General features: G+C 57.1%; 1 protein-coding gene across 3 annotated transcripts in view; it reads left to right on the top strand.

The window, feature by feature from the left end:
• PBX1 (PBX homeobox 1) overlaps positions 1-14766 on the top strand; it is a 128485-nt gene that overhangs the window by 70358 nt on the left and 43361 nt on the right. The gene's annotated exons all lie outside the window — the stretch shown is intronic.

Genomic DNA, 14766 nt, shown 5'->3' with positions numbered 1-14766 from the left:
TTTAAAGTTTATTGAACAAGACTTTTACAATTGAAGGAAGTATATAAAACTGTAAATTTATTAGATTTTTCAGGATAAGTGCCCTTTCTAGTTGTGCTCAAGAATTCGGAGCTACGAGAAACTGCTAGTTACAAGACTTATTAATATTAAAGACTGAGAGAGCGCACATTTTATACCTTAACTGATCTAAAAAATAATATTATGATATTACTGAAAATCTGAGCTGTCACGGAGCAGGGTGCACAGAGTGTTTGTATAGTTTGCGTATGTATAAATATTCTACAGACTGTGCAGATACGTGTATAGGTACGTGTCTGCGTGCGCCTTGGGGTGTACATGCGTGTGCTGTATGAGGGTTTATGCACATACCGTACGTAAACAAACAAGGGGATGTGTATGTTGGAGCATATGTAGAGAGACGTAGATCTATGTATTTCTGTGCATTGTTTTATTTTTGTATGCATTGATTTCCTATATTACGCAATGCCTTCCAGTGTGGAGGCTGGGTGCACGTGTGAGGCTTTTAGGTGGTGCAGAAGTAGGATTAATAGGGCGCCTGTGCGGGTCTGACGGTTATATCGTCGTTGTTTGTGTGTGGTGTTTGTGGGCACCTCTGCGTAGCTCAGGTACGGAGATCTGCAGCGCGTGAGTTACACGATTTAAGCCACATTCAAATATTCACCCGATCCTTTGTGCCTAAAACCGGTGCGTAGATGAGCAGTGGTGGGGTGCCATGTTTGAAGGGCTGGCCATGCCCCGGTCCGCTGTCTGTTGTTCCTTAGGGCTGCGGCTGAGTAACACGAATAATAACTGTGAGGGGACTGGCTTCTCTGGTCTGCACATTCGCTCAGGGCTGCTTATGCAGCAAAATGGGGCTGTAACGCTGCCAGAGACAGCCCTCGGAGGGTTCCTCCTGCCTGCAGGCCTCTGGGAAACCCGCTCCCGGTGGGCCCCTGTTGTAAGGCTGGCTGTCCAGCTTTGGGATGATTTCGCCTCGACATGTGACTCGAATTAAAATAAGTCCCAAATCTGCATCTTCTGCCTGTGTTGGCCAGTGTCAGCGGAGCGGCCGTGGGGACGCTGCCCACGTGTGTGCCGTGGGGTGGCCTCGGGGCCTTGCCAAGTGGCCGCTGGGCCTCCTTCGCGGCAGGGCCCGGCCACTGCCTTTCGCCTCCGTCCTCTGGTTGCCTTACATCCTGTTACTGTGCTAGCCTTTTTAATTAGGATTTCTATTAGATTTAGCTAGGTTTTAGCTGGGGAGGCATAATCTCCCTGTAATTGCAGTATCTGCGTGCACGCGTTGAGGAGGAGGAAGAATGTGAATGAGAAGCGGTGACGCTCGGCACGAACCGGCGCGACGTGACCCCAGGCGCCTCAGCACACACAGAGCAGGTCCTCGTTGGGAAGCAGAGGAGGACAACGAGCAGTGGGAATAGCCGCTGGGGCCAGCCCCATAAGCACCCTTCACCTCCCCGGGGCTGGGGGCAGGCATGGGGCTGGGGGCTGAACCCCCAGGCAGGAGGAGAGCTTTCCTCCGCCCCGCCGGGCCGCCAGGCCCGCGCCGCCGAGCAAGCGCGCTTCTTCAACTTGGGCATCCGCGATGGCAACTTGAAAGGGATCCTTCGGGGGCCGAAAGGGAGTAAGCAGGAGCACCGTGAAACGGCAGCGAATGTAAGGAAGTCAATAAGGCCTGAATCTTTTATGAGACCTTGGATATTCTGATCACAGCTCCGCTGGCACCGAGATCGGAATACAGATGATGTGAGAAAGCGTCTGTGACTGGAGGCTCGGTCCTGGGTCTTCCCGAGGTTTTTAACTCGCCTCCCAGTGTTAACATTTTGCCGACGGTTCGGGGGGTTTCCCTTCTTTTCCCTGCTTTTCCCCCTGTGGGGAATCAGGCGTGATTTCTCAGAGCCGGGGCTGGCTGGGGAAGAAAGCGGGGAAGAAGGTTAGTGCAGCTAATGGGGCTAAAAGCCTTATCCCTGCGTATTGTTAATGACAGCAGCAGGCAGGAACACTGCGCGCAGCGAGTCGAAAGAAAAGGAAAGCCCTCGGATCCCTTGTAATCCTGCACTGCGCAGCGCCACGGCACCGGAATTGCAAGGGTTCTCGCTGAATTCATTTCAGGTTTGGAGAGAAAAGAAGAAGAGAAGAAAATCAGAAGGATAGGGAGGAAAAAAAAATAAAAAAAGACCCCTGCACTGAGATGAATTTATGCCTAAGCTTGTCTTGGGAATGCAAATGTGTTTAAGGCTCTCTGAGCTAAACCACCCCTTTTGGGAAGAGGGAGGGGGGAAAGGGGGGAAAAAAAAAAGAAGTATGACACAGAAAGGACACTGGGAGAATGTGAAATGAGGGTTTGCCGCCCCTCCTCCCGCACCCTGCATGCTGCCAAACTGGCACTCGGCCGGGATTGAGGTGGTGGCTCAGTGGGGAGCAATGGGGACAGGGATGGGGACCACGGGGGACCCCGGGATGTGGTGTGCAGGGGGGACCGGTGGGAGAGTCCACGGGCAGCACCTGTGATCCTGTGGCCATGTGTGATCCACTGGGATCTCCTGTGACCATGTCGGGTGCCTGCCTCACGCCGCTTGCAGCCGGGGGCCGGGGAGGAGGCACCCCTGTGCCCCGATGTCCCTGCTTTCCTGGCCTGCTGAGCCTGTGGGGCACAAACCGTTGTGCACCGAGCTTCTATCGCATGGTTTCATCTCCTGGGTCAAGCAAGAAGCTCTCCCAGTGGTCTCGGGTGCTGCCAAGGCTGATGGAGAAGAGGAGAGCGAGCAGAAGGGCGGTGCGAGCAGCTTGCTTGCTCTTCCCTGCTCTCCTGGCTGAGCTGTAGCTGGTCCCATGGGACCAGGCAGCTCTGGCACCTGCGGGACCAGGCGGCTCTGGCACCCAGGGGTCGGTGTGGATGCCTCCCCGTGGCCACGGCAGCCTCGTGCACCAGCCTGGCCGCACGGACGTCAGGCGTGACGTGACCGCACTTGTGCCGCCGCTGCCGTGTGCCCATTTTCCACCTCCAGAGATAAGCAGGGTGCTGCGTGCCCGCTCCCATCCTGCTCGGTGGCAGCGGGGCTCTGCTGGCGCTGCAGCAGTGCTCGCCAAGGGGGCTACAAAGCCTCAGGAGGGGGCAAGTGGCCACCCACGTACCCTCACTGCACTGGGGTACCTCTGCAGGCGACCCGCAGCGGGACCCCGTCCTCTGCCAGATCCGGAGAGAAAAGGGAGACCGGGGAGAGGAGGAAACCGGCGGTGAGCAGGAGGGAGGGGGAATGCAGGAGAAGAGGCGAACCCACTGCCAATTGGGCAGTTGTGTCTGTTGTCTGGAGGCTGCTGCTAACCACTCGTTACAATTAAAATGAAGTGTCCGTCAGCGGCTATCTTCGCTGTGTGGCCCATATGTTTCTGAGCTGATACTGTCCGGATTATTCTGTTTGGGAGAACGATAACGGCTGTTTATAACCTTGGCAAAGACTGAGCCCTAATCAGGCTGGAGCACATTTTCACTGACTGGCTGATAACGGGCTGTTAGCTGCCTTATCGCTGGGGAGAGATAGGCCAAAATAAGCAGATCTGTGAGCACAGGAGCCCAACCAAGAGGCACATACTCTGGCCTGGCCTTTATTTTTAGATGCTGCTTTTTTTTTTTTCCTTTTTTTTTTTTTCCTGGCTGATTTGAGAGAGAAGGGGGGATTATTTCAGCGAAAGGGGAGGGAGGCGGCAGGTTTTGTTCACATCAGTGAATGGGGTGGCAAGAAAGGCACGCAAAAATAACGCAGGGAGTTGTGTTGCTTCCCATGTGCCCGTCGCTTGGCCTGTGAATTACTCCCTGGGCTCCTGCAATGCCCTGGGGTACACGTGGGCATCTCCATCTTTGGGGAAAAAGAGTAAAGTTCACCTCCTTTGCTTTCTCCTTGCTGCTTCCTCACTTCTCAGGGGATGGCTCGCTGAAACCGATGTCTTGGGTGCCTCGTGCCCACCCCAGCAGCAGGGAACGTGGCGTGTAATGAGGAGAGAGGAGGTGAGGGGGAACGGGATGCTTTTCTGGGGTGGCATCGCTTCAGTGTGGAGGAAATCCATTTTGAAAGAGGGCAGTCCTGCTGAGTTTTCTCCCCAAATGGGGTTACGCAGGAAAGACCCGAGCATTCCTGCTGCAGATACCGCGTTGAGCGAGAGCGTCTTGAAGTGGTGTGCGCTCGGATACCTAACGAGCCTGATTTCCCCGAAGGCAGCCTCTCACTGAGGGTGGTTAGAGCTCCTTTCCAGCCTGCTCTGGTACCAGGCTGTTCCCAGGAGCTGGGATTCACCTGGTGCCATGATCCTGAAGGCACCGTCCTCTTCCTCAGCACAGCCCAGGTCTTGCTTCGTCTCCGCTCTCGAATCTTCCAGTGGAAATGGTCCAGCTCGCCCAGCGCCGCGCCCCCCTCCCTCCTTTGCTCAGGCTCCGTACTCTGCCTTGAAGTCTCAGGCAGGTGTTCAAATAAATAATGCAGCTAAAAATACCTTTTGGCAGCAGCTGGGAGTTCTTGTGAGCGGCGCCGGAGTGGTGGGAATACAGCATCCCGGCTCCGCGGGCAGGTGCGTCTGCGTGCTCCGGAAAGTTGGAGCAAACGCTGGGGACACGGGGGGCTGCGTGCCTCCTGGCCTCCTGTGGCCTCAGAAAAAATGAGACGCATTTATTCTGTCCAACCTGGCTTTTAAGTAAGTGTCACCTTCCCCGAGCGCGCCTGCGGTTGGCTTTTGTTGGAAGGATGCTGCAGAGGGGACCCGCCAGCCGCATCCCAGCTCGTGCCGGAGTGTCACGCTGTCCCTGTGCTCCCGCTGTGTCGCAGGGGTCGGGAAACGATCACGGCTCGCACGTGGATAGCGTGTCGAACCCTTCAGCGAGCGCCTGGCAGGCGGGGAAGGATGCTGAGCCCTTCCAGCCCCCACCCGGTGCTGTGGGAGCGCTCCTCACCCAGGGCTTTTCGTCTGGTTTGGTGGAGCTGCCTGTTGTAAAATCTCAAAAAAACTTCATCAGCCTTCCCACAGATTGCCGTGGCCACCCATAGCTCCCAGTGGCCTTTCCTCCTCCCTTCGCCCGTGTGGGCCTGCGCCTGGCAGCCCGCACGCTGGCGGGTGCAGATGGCTCCATCTCCACCAGCGCTCGTCTCCTGCCTCTGCTTGGAGACCTTTTGAGATCTCCCCTGGCAGCAAATTGTAGGACGACAGATTTAATTATGGCAGCAGGAACATTGCTGGGGGCAGAGCGTCTTTCAGCTGGCCACAAACAAACCTGACCTTGGTTTTCCTCTCGCCCAACTGATAGCAAGCTGCCCGCTCCAGGTCAGAGCTGCCCCCGCTCCGCTGCGCGGAGGACAAGGGCCCCTCCTATGCCCTCGTGTTTTGGGATGTGCCAGATCCCCCTTTATCAGAGGGCTTAAAGATCAAAAAGGTCAAGACAGAGGCTTCACCTTTCCCATTATGTCTTTAGAAGATGTGTTTTGGGAGGCCAAGCGCCCTGGTAGAAGGGGCTGGCGGTGGAAGTGCCTCGGTAAAGGGGTACCCAGAGCAATCGTGCCACGGTGTGAGGGCAGGGGGGCCAGCTTGTGAACTTCATGCTGCTCTGCATGCGCTGTAGTGCCGGCCGAAACCATGTCGGCCCCTCTGCACGTCCTCGCCTTGTCCCCCGGCCTCTCCAGGGTGGGTGGGACGGCGCTGGTGGCACTGGTGCCATGAGCGCTGCCCTGCCGTGCTTCTGCCCTGGCTCCATTTGAGACCTGACAGGACGAAACCAAACGGCGTGCTAGAAAACTTCCCAGACACCGAGGGAGATGCTATCTAGGAATTGCTGGCTGCTTTTCCCTGCTTTTTGGGTGTATTTGGGCCCTTTTCAAAAGCAGAAGCGCGAGCGCCGCGCAAAATCGGCTGTGGGTTAGGCAGCTTTGGAGTGAAAACGGGGAAAGCTTTGGTGTGGTTTGGCGTGTGCCCACCCGCACGTCCGCGGTGCCTTGTCGCGGTGCCCCGCAGGGCTGCGGGGGCTTCTGTGCTCCCCCAGCCCCCCGAGATGCCGTCGGAGCGATGCGGATGCCACGAGCCAGGGCAAACTGACTCTTCCCATCTCGTCCTGCGCGGCACGAACAGAGCTCAAGGTAAAGCGCTGAAATTCCACCGTGACCTTTTCTTAAAGCATTATAATCAAGTTGAACGTTTCCAGTTGTCCCACTAATGTTTGCCCCGTGGGGGAAGGCGCCCTGCTCCGAGGAGGATGTTGGTGGCGGCTCCCGCGCTCCCCCGGAGCTGATTGCACTGGATGCCAAATGAGTGCTGGGGGCAGGGGAGGCAGGGGCAGAGGTCCGGCGCTGCCTCGTGCTGCGCTGCAGCCGGGGGAAGGAATGTGCTCAATGCTCTGCATCTGCTACAGCCTTTGCTCAGGGCTCTCCGACACATGTGCTGTAAAACACACACCGCCTCGCGTGTTGCTGAGCACCCCTAAGGCCTCTGGAGTGTGATTTCGAGGCGCCCCTGTTGGCACGGGCTGTGGGATAAGCGTCTCCAGCCACAGTGCTTGCTGCAGAGGGGTTTGGCTTGAAACATCTCTGACCTTTGGGCAGACTTTTTTGGCCCCCACCGGAGTTTTGAAAGACATTTAAGGGGTGAAGGATGGAGATCCTCCTGTGTCTGAAGAGGGCTGTGTGGATAGACATATCGGTGTCTGGGGTGAAGCCCTTGTAGCCACGCTGGTCTGCGCCTCCTGCGGGCTTTGCTCAGCCCTCGGAGGAGGCGAAAGGCCCGGAGCATCCCCGACAAGCCGCCCTGCTGCCTCATAGCCCCTCGCGTGAGATGTGCTCCCTTTCCGCCCGTTCAAGCGCGACTGCGCGGCGGCAGAATGAGAAGGGACAGGGGTTAAAACCAGCCGCGGCGGTGATCATCGCCTCTCCCTGCCAGCCCTCGGCTCGTCCTCGCCCCGCTTGGTGTAAGCCCGAGCATCTGCCCTGCTCCTGCGCAGGGAGGGTCCCTGAGCTGCGCAGCGTGAGCCCAGGAGCGTGCGCCGGCTGGAAAGCCCTCGTGGCACCGCTGACATTTAGCTCGGCGCGCTCGGACGATGCATATTTATGAGGAGCGGGCAGGAGGGCGGCGAGGCGCTGGCCCCGGCCCCGCGACCTCCGCAGACAGCGAGCCGCCGCTGCGCACAGCCTCCCCGAGGGGTTTTCTTTTTGAGGTTTCTCATTGAAATGTTCCAGCAGCCGCAGTTTTGCTGCCTTCTCCCCCTCCCTGCGCACCGGGCAGGGTTGGTGGTGCTTCCCCAGGGTCTCCTGCAGGCAGCAGCACTGCTCGCAGCTGGCATCGGGTGCAGCTGTGATGTTCCCGGTGAGGATTTGTTTTAAGCAGGGAAAATCAGGTTCACCACATCGCTGGGGTCTCGTAACTGACTGCCGTGCAATGTGGTTGGGTGCCGTGGTTTTAGTGGTGCTTGAGACCTTGGAAAAGGTTTTCTGTGGTTGGTCCCGAATGACTGCACCGGCGTTACAGTCAGGGCTACGCCTCCAAGATGATCTTGGCTTTAACCGTGCCCCATGCATACTCAGAGAGCCTAAATACACAGCCGTGCCCTGCTCTTTTCCTTCCCAAGCGTAGATGGTGCTCACTGGGGGGTGCTGGCAGGTGCTTTGTTCCCTTTCCTTTAGGTTTAGGGGTGCCTCCAGCCCGTGCTGTGTTTAGGGAGCATCGCGGATGCTCTGAAAGGTGAACAAGATTCATGCTGGTCTCAGGGTTGGATGCTGAGCAAAGCGAGGAGCCAGTCCTGACACCTTGGGTGCGTGGCACTTGCTTAATTGCAGTGCCCTGCGTGCTGGGTATCACAGAGCTGAGACTGACCTGTCGCCACGCATCATCTGCTAGCGAACGAGGCAGGATCCCTGGCAAACAGACCTCACACACCCGGGGCGAAACCTGGGAAGGGGGGAAGAATACGTGATGCCCCTACACACCTTCTCTCCTTCTCCTCTGCCCTGCAGCACCCTGCTGCGAGCGGCCGGGTGGCCGTCCTCCCCCTGCTCGGCTCCCCCGTGCCCTGCCTGCGTGTGAGCCCAGCCACGTCCCCGTGCACGCTGGCTGAGCACGGCAGGAGGCTGCCCGAAGCTGTCCTTCGGTGCTTGAGCTTTTGGTTGCAGCAGAATCAGGTGAACGAACCCCTAGCATTCATGTTTTTGCACAGCTTCCCTTCTCCCCTCCTCTACAAACAGGTGAACCGTGGGGCAGGGAAGTGAAACGGAGGAGGAAAGCCGGTGCTGAGATGCCCTGCAGGGCTTCCTCCCGAGCAGCTCAGGTCTGACAGCGTTAAAGAGCAGGAGGAGGTGAGGCCGGGCTTCGGGGGGAGCGCAGCTGCTGTGTGGATGTGGGCTGAACGGCGGCGGAGCTCTGCTGCCGCACGGGCTCCTCGGGCTGTAGGAGGCAGGACAGTGCTGTGGGATGGTGGGGAAACCGAGGCACGGGACAGCTATGGAGTAAAGCCAGCGGTCTCCTCGAGAGGTGACGCCACCTCCCCACCTCCCTGCCCACACCGTCATCGGGCACCAGCCCTGGTGCCCCTGTCCCCATCGCCCCGTCTCCCAGGCAGCAATCCCTCGCACAAAATGGCTCCCCCCGGGCTCCCTCGCCCCCCCTCCCCAAAACTTTCTGCTCTCAGGTTCACTGCAGAGCTGTCCTCTGTTTCAGTTGTTCCTGGCTGTCAGAGGTTATATATATCCGCTCTGTTCATGCTCATCCTCTGTAACCATTTTCTGCTACAGAATCTTCTGGCTGCTCGTTGAAGCCTTAATCCGTAATGCAGCGATCAATGGGTGTGCGCCTTTACCACTCGGATGCTCATTTTTTAATCCCCACTGCCTCCTTCAATGTCATCCCTTCCCATTTTTCTTTATAGAATTTCAGGTCTACTGTACCTGCTGATTACTTAGCGGAGACCGCTGGACATCTCCCTTAATTAATTCCATCGATTTCTCAAATCCCACAAGGTTTGGGGTCCTTAGATTTCTGAAGCAGCTAAATGGAATGTCTAAATTCCGACATTTTCCCTCTATAAATTGTTTTGCCAGGGAGACGCCGGGAGGCAGCGCTCCGGCTTTATTTATTCGGAGGCCACACCGGCCCCGGAGCCGGCCCCGTCCTTGTGGCATCCAGAGGACGCGGCGGTCCCTCGGTGCCCGTCTCCGCTGGCATCCCGCAGACCCCGAGACCTCAGCGTCTGTCCTCCGAGGACAGACGTGCGGCCAGCCTCTGCTGCTCGTGGCCGCTGCTGAAAGCCGTGGGATGGGACCCGAAGCTCCTCGCAAGGAGCTGTTTTACCGGCGGGGCCCTCTCCACGCACGGCCGGGGAAGACTCTGTTGCTATGCGCAGGGAGCTTAATTTTATTATTACTCTCTGCTATTTAATGTCTGTCTCTCAGGCAGCTGGTGATGTTTTAATGAAGCTGGAATTGTATAGTCTGCAGCGCTGGATAAGCGTAAGCTGCCGAGTCAGAATCAAATTAATAATTCATGAAATTAAAGTGTATAATTAATTTGAACCGCGCAGATGAGGAGGAACCTGAGTCTTTGGCCCGAAAGGAGCACACACGCGTGTCTACAAAGCGTGCGCGTGTGTCCGTGGCGGGTCTGGGTGGGTTTGCTGCCTCCTGAGCCCCACTGCTGGATCGCTTCCCTTTCCTGGACTGTAGGGCCTAGAGGCCTCGTTTTATTCTGTTTTGCATGGGGATTTCCCTGCACGTGCCTGCCTCTTTCAGATTAAAGCTTCCACGCCGGCGGCTGGTCCGAGAACGATGCATCTGATGGCTGGGGACACCTTTTTGGCTCTGGGTTTGGCCGCATTCCCCCTCCTCTGGGGAGAAGATGCAAGATGTGCCTCCCCCCTTGCCTCAATTTTTGTAGGGTCTCGTTTGCTTTCTGGTTTCTAGACACCGCTGGCGATGGAGGGAGCGCCGGGTTGCTCCTCAGACTGGTGCGGTGAGTCGTGCAGGGACTGTTTGGGCTTTGGAAGCGGGAGAGAGGCTTGTTGGAGTTAGCAGTTGCCCCAGGAGAAGCCAAAGGGACTCAGGCTGCTGCTCGTTCCAGCGAGGAGCCACCACGAAGGCCCGCTTTGCAGGCAGACAGCGCAATTTAATCCTTGGCTGGCCAACGCTGAAGGTTTAGGGAGCTTCTCGCTTGGGGTCGTGCGCGGTGCTGCTGGTCCGTCTGGCAGGAGGCACCGAGCTGCGCCTGGTATTTCTGCCAGCCTTAGTCCACGTCGGGAGCGGCATTGGGCAGGGGAGCAGAGGGGGCTGCGCCTCTTCGCCCCCGCTGCCATCCCTGCACGGGGAGAGGCGTCCCGCGCTCCTTTTGCCTGCCCGGAGCAAGCTTTTGCCTGCATGGGTGCAGATTTCCGATTTATTTTATTCTCGCGCAAAGCAAAATGTTGGCATTGTAAATTCGGGGGGTGTATTTCTCAAAGACATCCGTGAGGGAATCTTTTATTCATAAGAAATTTTTTTTTTTTTTCTTAACCAAAAATCTGTCTGCAGCAAGATAATGTGATTTGCTGTAAATGCTGTGAAGGATCTCAGATTTGCTGTGAAGGATCTCAATTAAAAAGCTGATGGAACATCTATTAAAAAAACCCTTCTGACTGAAAGCAGAATTGCACCGAAAGGACAGCGGGGTTCATTTCTGGGGCGTGAATCGGGAATCCTCCCCAGTATTTTAAGCTGACTGCCAAATCCTCATCCCTTTTGGAGCAGTTGTGATTTGGGTGCACCAAAATCGTGTGCACGTGGAGAGGATGTCGTGCACCACGGTTCGTGCACCACGCAGGGCCACCTCAGGGTGCCAGTAGGTGCTCTCCAGAGGCCTGCCTTGTTCAGGGACAATTTTTCCTGCTCAGTTTTTCCTGCTCCATTTAGCTGTTGGTGGCCCTCGGGGCTGCGGGACACCGCTTTTCTCCTTGGGAGGGGAGGAGAGCTGGGAATTGCCATTTCCCCAGCCAAGATGCAGACAGCAAAACACACTTCTGGGTGGGTGAGGGGTCCGTGCTGGGCTCGTTTCAGTGGTACACGGGAATCCTAAGCGATTCGGAGTCAAAGCTGGGGTGGAGAAACCACATTTTTCTGCGAGGCTGTTGTGTGCGCAGGAAATTCAAATGGTTTGTTTTATTTTTCAATTAGGGGCAAATGTTGCTCTTTTCACTGTTTCATAAAACGAGGTTCTTTTGATCGTTTCCAGGGTGTGTTGCAGCTGTTGGCTTTGGCAATTCTGTATGGTTTTAGTTCCAGGGGAGAGAAAATGCTTCAGCATTGAAGGGATTTTTAAGCTCAATGCAGAGGTATACCACCCATACACCCCATACTGTGTGATGAAAAGGCAAGGTATATGGCACCTTCGCGTTCATTAATTACATGCAATTAAGCCCTGAGGCTTTTGCGATACCTGCTGAACTCAGGCGATTGCTTTTGGACCATCCCCGTTCCAGTTCTGCTCTCAGAATCCCATTGGCACCTCTCTGCCTTGATGGAAATCCTCGTCCCAGGGCTTGGGGCGAGCAGTACGGTTTGAGGACCGTGCTCAGAAGACCTTGTTGTGAATCGTCCCCAGTATTATTCTGACAGCTCAGAGCTTCCCGTATGTCCTGCCCACCTGCAGTTGAGTCGGGGCAGCGTGGTTTTGCTCTTTCTTTCAGCATTCAAATACCACAAGCCATAGCTGAGCCTCTTGTGCTCCGTTTCATCTCGCCGTTTTGCCATTTCTCCGTTGTAAGAAGGGGAAGGGAGGGATTTCCCCCTCCCTGTGAGCGTGGCTAAACATCAGCAAAGGTCTCTGAGGCTGCACGGCGCTGGGTAAATGCTGAGTGGTATTAATAATAACCTGCCCCTTTTGCTAATGTGCTCCCCTCTGGTGCCGAGGTCTTTTATTATTGGTATTATTGTGGCTGTTATGACACGGGGTGCGGGGAAGCCGAGGCTGCTCCGCGCGGGCTGCGGGTGGATGGCGTTTGATGTCCAACCCTAGGAACATCTCCTGTCCCCATGTGGGCTCATGCCCACCACCCCAGAGGAGCCAGGGCTTGTAGGGCAGCCTTTTGGGGCCATCCTTTCCTCTCCAGCTCTCCCGCTCCCCATCTTTGATCCTGGCTGCTCCCTCCTTGGAGATTCACAACGCTCCTGAAAACTGGAGGGGGCAGGAGGAGCGGAGGTGTGGGGCGGGAGCCCGGCTGAAAGGGTTACTGCCAAGCGCAAACAAAAACACAATGCAAATGAGCTGCTTGCAACAGGTAGCCTTAATCAGATGCTGTCAGATGAATTCAGCATCTCTCCGATTGTCGCCTGCGCTAGCCTCCCGTTCGGAAGCCCTCATCTGCTCCAGATGTGGTTTAATTTACTGCGACTTGGCTAATTACTGTAATTAAGGATTAATTACTGTTAATTACTTTCACATAAACTCAACGCCAGTCAAAGAGCGGAGCCTTATGAAGCCTGCCACGGCAGCGAACACAAGCGCGGCAGCCTGGGTGGGCCCAGCGGGTCCGCGGCGCGCTCGGGCGCTGGTACCCGGCCCCGGCCCTCGCCCCGCGGGGTCGCCCCCGTCGGCCCTCCCGGGGCCAGCGGGCGCTCGTGGCGGGGCTCCAGATGGCATCCGCCGAGCCAGCCGCCGTTATTATCGTTAATAATGAGATGGAGCGGGGATTCGCCGTGCGAACCCTCGTTACGGAGGGGAGGCGAGCAGCGGCTCCGGCAGGCTCGTGGAAGACGCGCCCGCGGCCGCCTCTCTCCTCCCGGGCCCTTTCTGCTCCGATGCTCCCCTTCCTCGACCTGCTGGAGACGGTAAAGACGTGCGAGACGCAAATTGTTATGCTTTTCCCCCCGACGTCACGCATGCAAAGAGGTGCTTTAGCAAGCAGGGGAAGATTGTCCCTGTAGCTAAGGGAACGGGAGCCGTGAAAACCTGCAGTGGGTGCGAGGAGGAGCGTGAAAATGATGAATACAGGGTACGGGATGCAATATTTCCCCTCAACGGCTGCATCAAGAAGGGGTCTGCTGCCCTGCTCCCGCCTGCGCTGTTAGACTCGTTATATATTGGATTTATATAGTTTTAAAAGTCCTGGGGCTTTTTCCGCCCTTGCCATCGTGCCAGGCGTGAGTTCTTCCTCGTCCCAGCGGGGTGCTGCCACGCGTGCGGGCACAGAGGGGAGACACCAATGGTAAGGGGACGAGGTGCAGTAACAGCACGACCAGGAGCGTGCCGTGCACTCTCCTCACCCATGCCCACGCCGTGGGGCACGGCAGGCGCCGGCGCAGCGAGCGGGCGGCTCGGCGTCGCTGCTGCACGCGTGTAATATGAAGGCAGGATGCGGAGAGAAAAATAGGAATGATTAGACGGGTATTGTTCTATTAGATCTCTGCCTGCTTGCTATTGTGTCTCAGCATTTGAAGATGAAACATATTCATTTAGCTCCCAGGATGAATGGTTTTAATAAGGGGAGCAAGATGAGGTGGGGTAGTCCTGATGACTTCAGAGACCCATCAAGTCTCCCCCTAAGGCCATTTCGGTGATGACATGGGCCACACGACCATTAACACTGCAATCAGGACAAGTTTTCTGTGTCCCTGCGAATCCTTCAGCCGGGAAGAGCGTGTTTTGGAGCCCAGGAGAAGATGTGTATCAGCAGTAATCAGATTGAGCCTGCGGGGAGGGGAGGGGAGCGGAGCGGGCGAAGCATGGGCTCTCTGGGTGCATCTCCCGGGGGAGGCAGCGGCGGGGGCGAGCGCTGGGCTCCCCGGCAGATGCCAGCCGGTACCCACCACATCGCCACCTTCTCCGTGTCCCCAAATCCGGCTCGTGTCACCCCACGCAGGGACAGGACCTCGTTACGCCGCGCTCATTAGTTATTTCAGAGAGACCCGGTGCCTCTTCCTGCCTTCCCACCCAGCCCTGGCTGCTTCATTACGATCTGCCTCCAGGCTTGCCGTGGCCTGCTTAAGCCTCGAATCATTATAATTACCGTGATTAGGAGCATCTCTGGGGGCAGGGACAGGGGACACCACGTCGCTGCCTGCGTCCGCTTGCCCTGGCCGAGCTGGCTGGGAGCCGGGGGTGCGTGGGGGCAGCGAGCGAGGCGAGGAAGGCAGCCGGCGCTCCGGCTGTCAGCTCCGCTCACCCTGGCTGTCAGGCTCAGGAACATGGAGGGCCTCATTGCTTTAATTGACACCTTCCCCTCGCGTCCCACGCTCGGCCGTCCCAGGCTCCTTCGTGCTCTCGTCTCCTTTCTTTGCTCTGGGAGGAAGCGCGGGGAGGTCCGGCCCCGGCAATCCTGGCGTAGAGGCTGGGGGAGAGGGAGGGAGGGGGCTGTGCGTGGTGTGTCGCGGGGAGAGATGCCCATACGGTGATGGTGAGGGAGAAGCGGGGAGCTTTTGGGGTGAAGGGCTGGACCAGGCTGCTTTCAGGAGCGTGGTTGGCATCCCTCAGATGACACTTTTGTGGGTGGTGATGCTCCTGAACACTGGGGCATCCCACGTGGGTTTCCTTGCTCCTGCCCAAGGTGCTGCGGAGATGCCTTATGTCAGCTTTTGGGTAATCTCTGCCCGTGGAAGGACCGTAGCCCTAAAACCCATAAGATCTCTGGTCATGCCTTGCTGGTTCAGAGCTATCTCTGTGTGCTGGTCAGCAAGGGGGAGCAAGGGCTGGCTGCTGTGCGGAGCACGTGGGGGCCTTTTGGAGCGCGCAGGGGAGGTTCAAATGGTGTCCCCAGCGCCATCCAGA

The sequence above is a fragment of the Anser anser genome (genome assembly GCF_964211835.1).
Source record: "Anser anser genome assembly, chromosome: 8".
Lineage (NCBI taxonomy): Eukaryota > Metazoa > Chordata > Aves > Anseriformes > Anatidae > Anser > Anser anser.
Note: the sequence above shows the minus strand (reverse complement) of the source record. Positions and strands in the feature narration are given on the sequence as shown.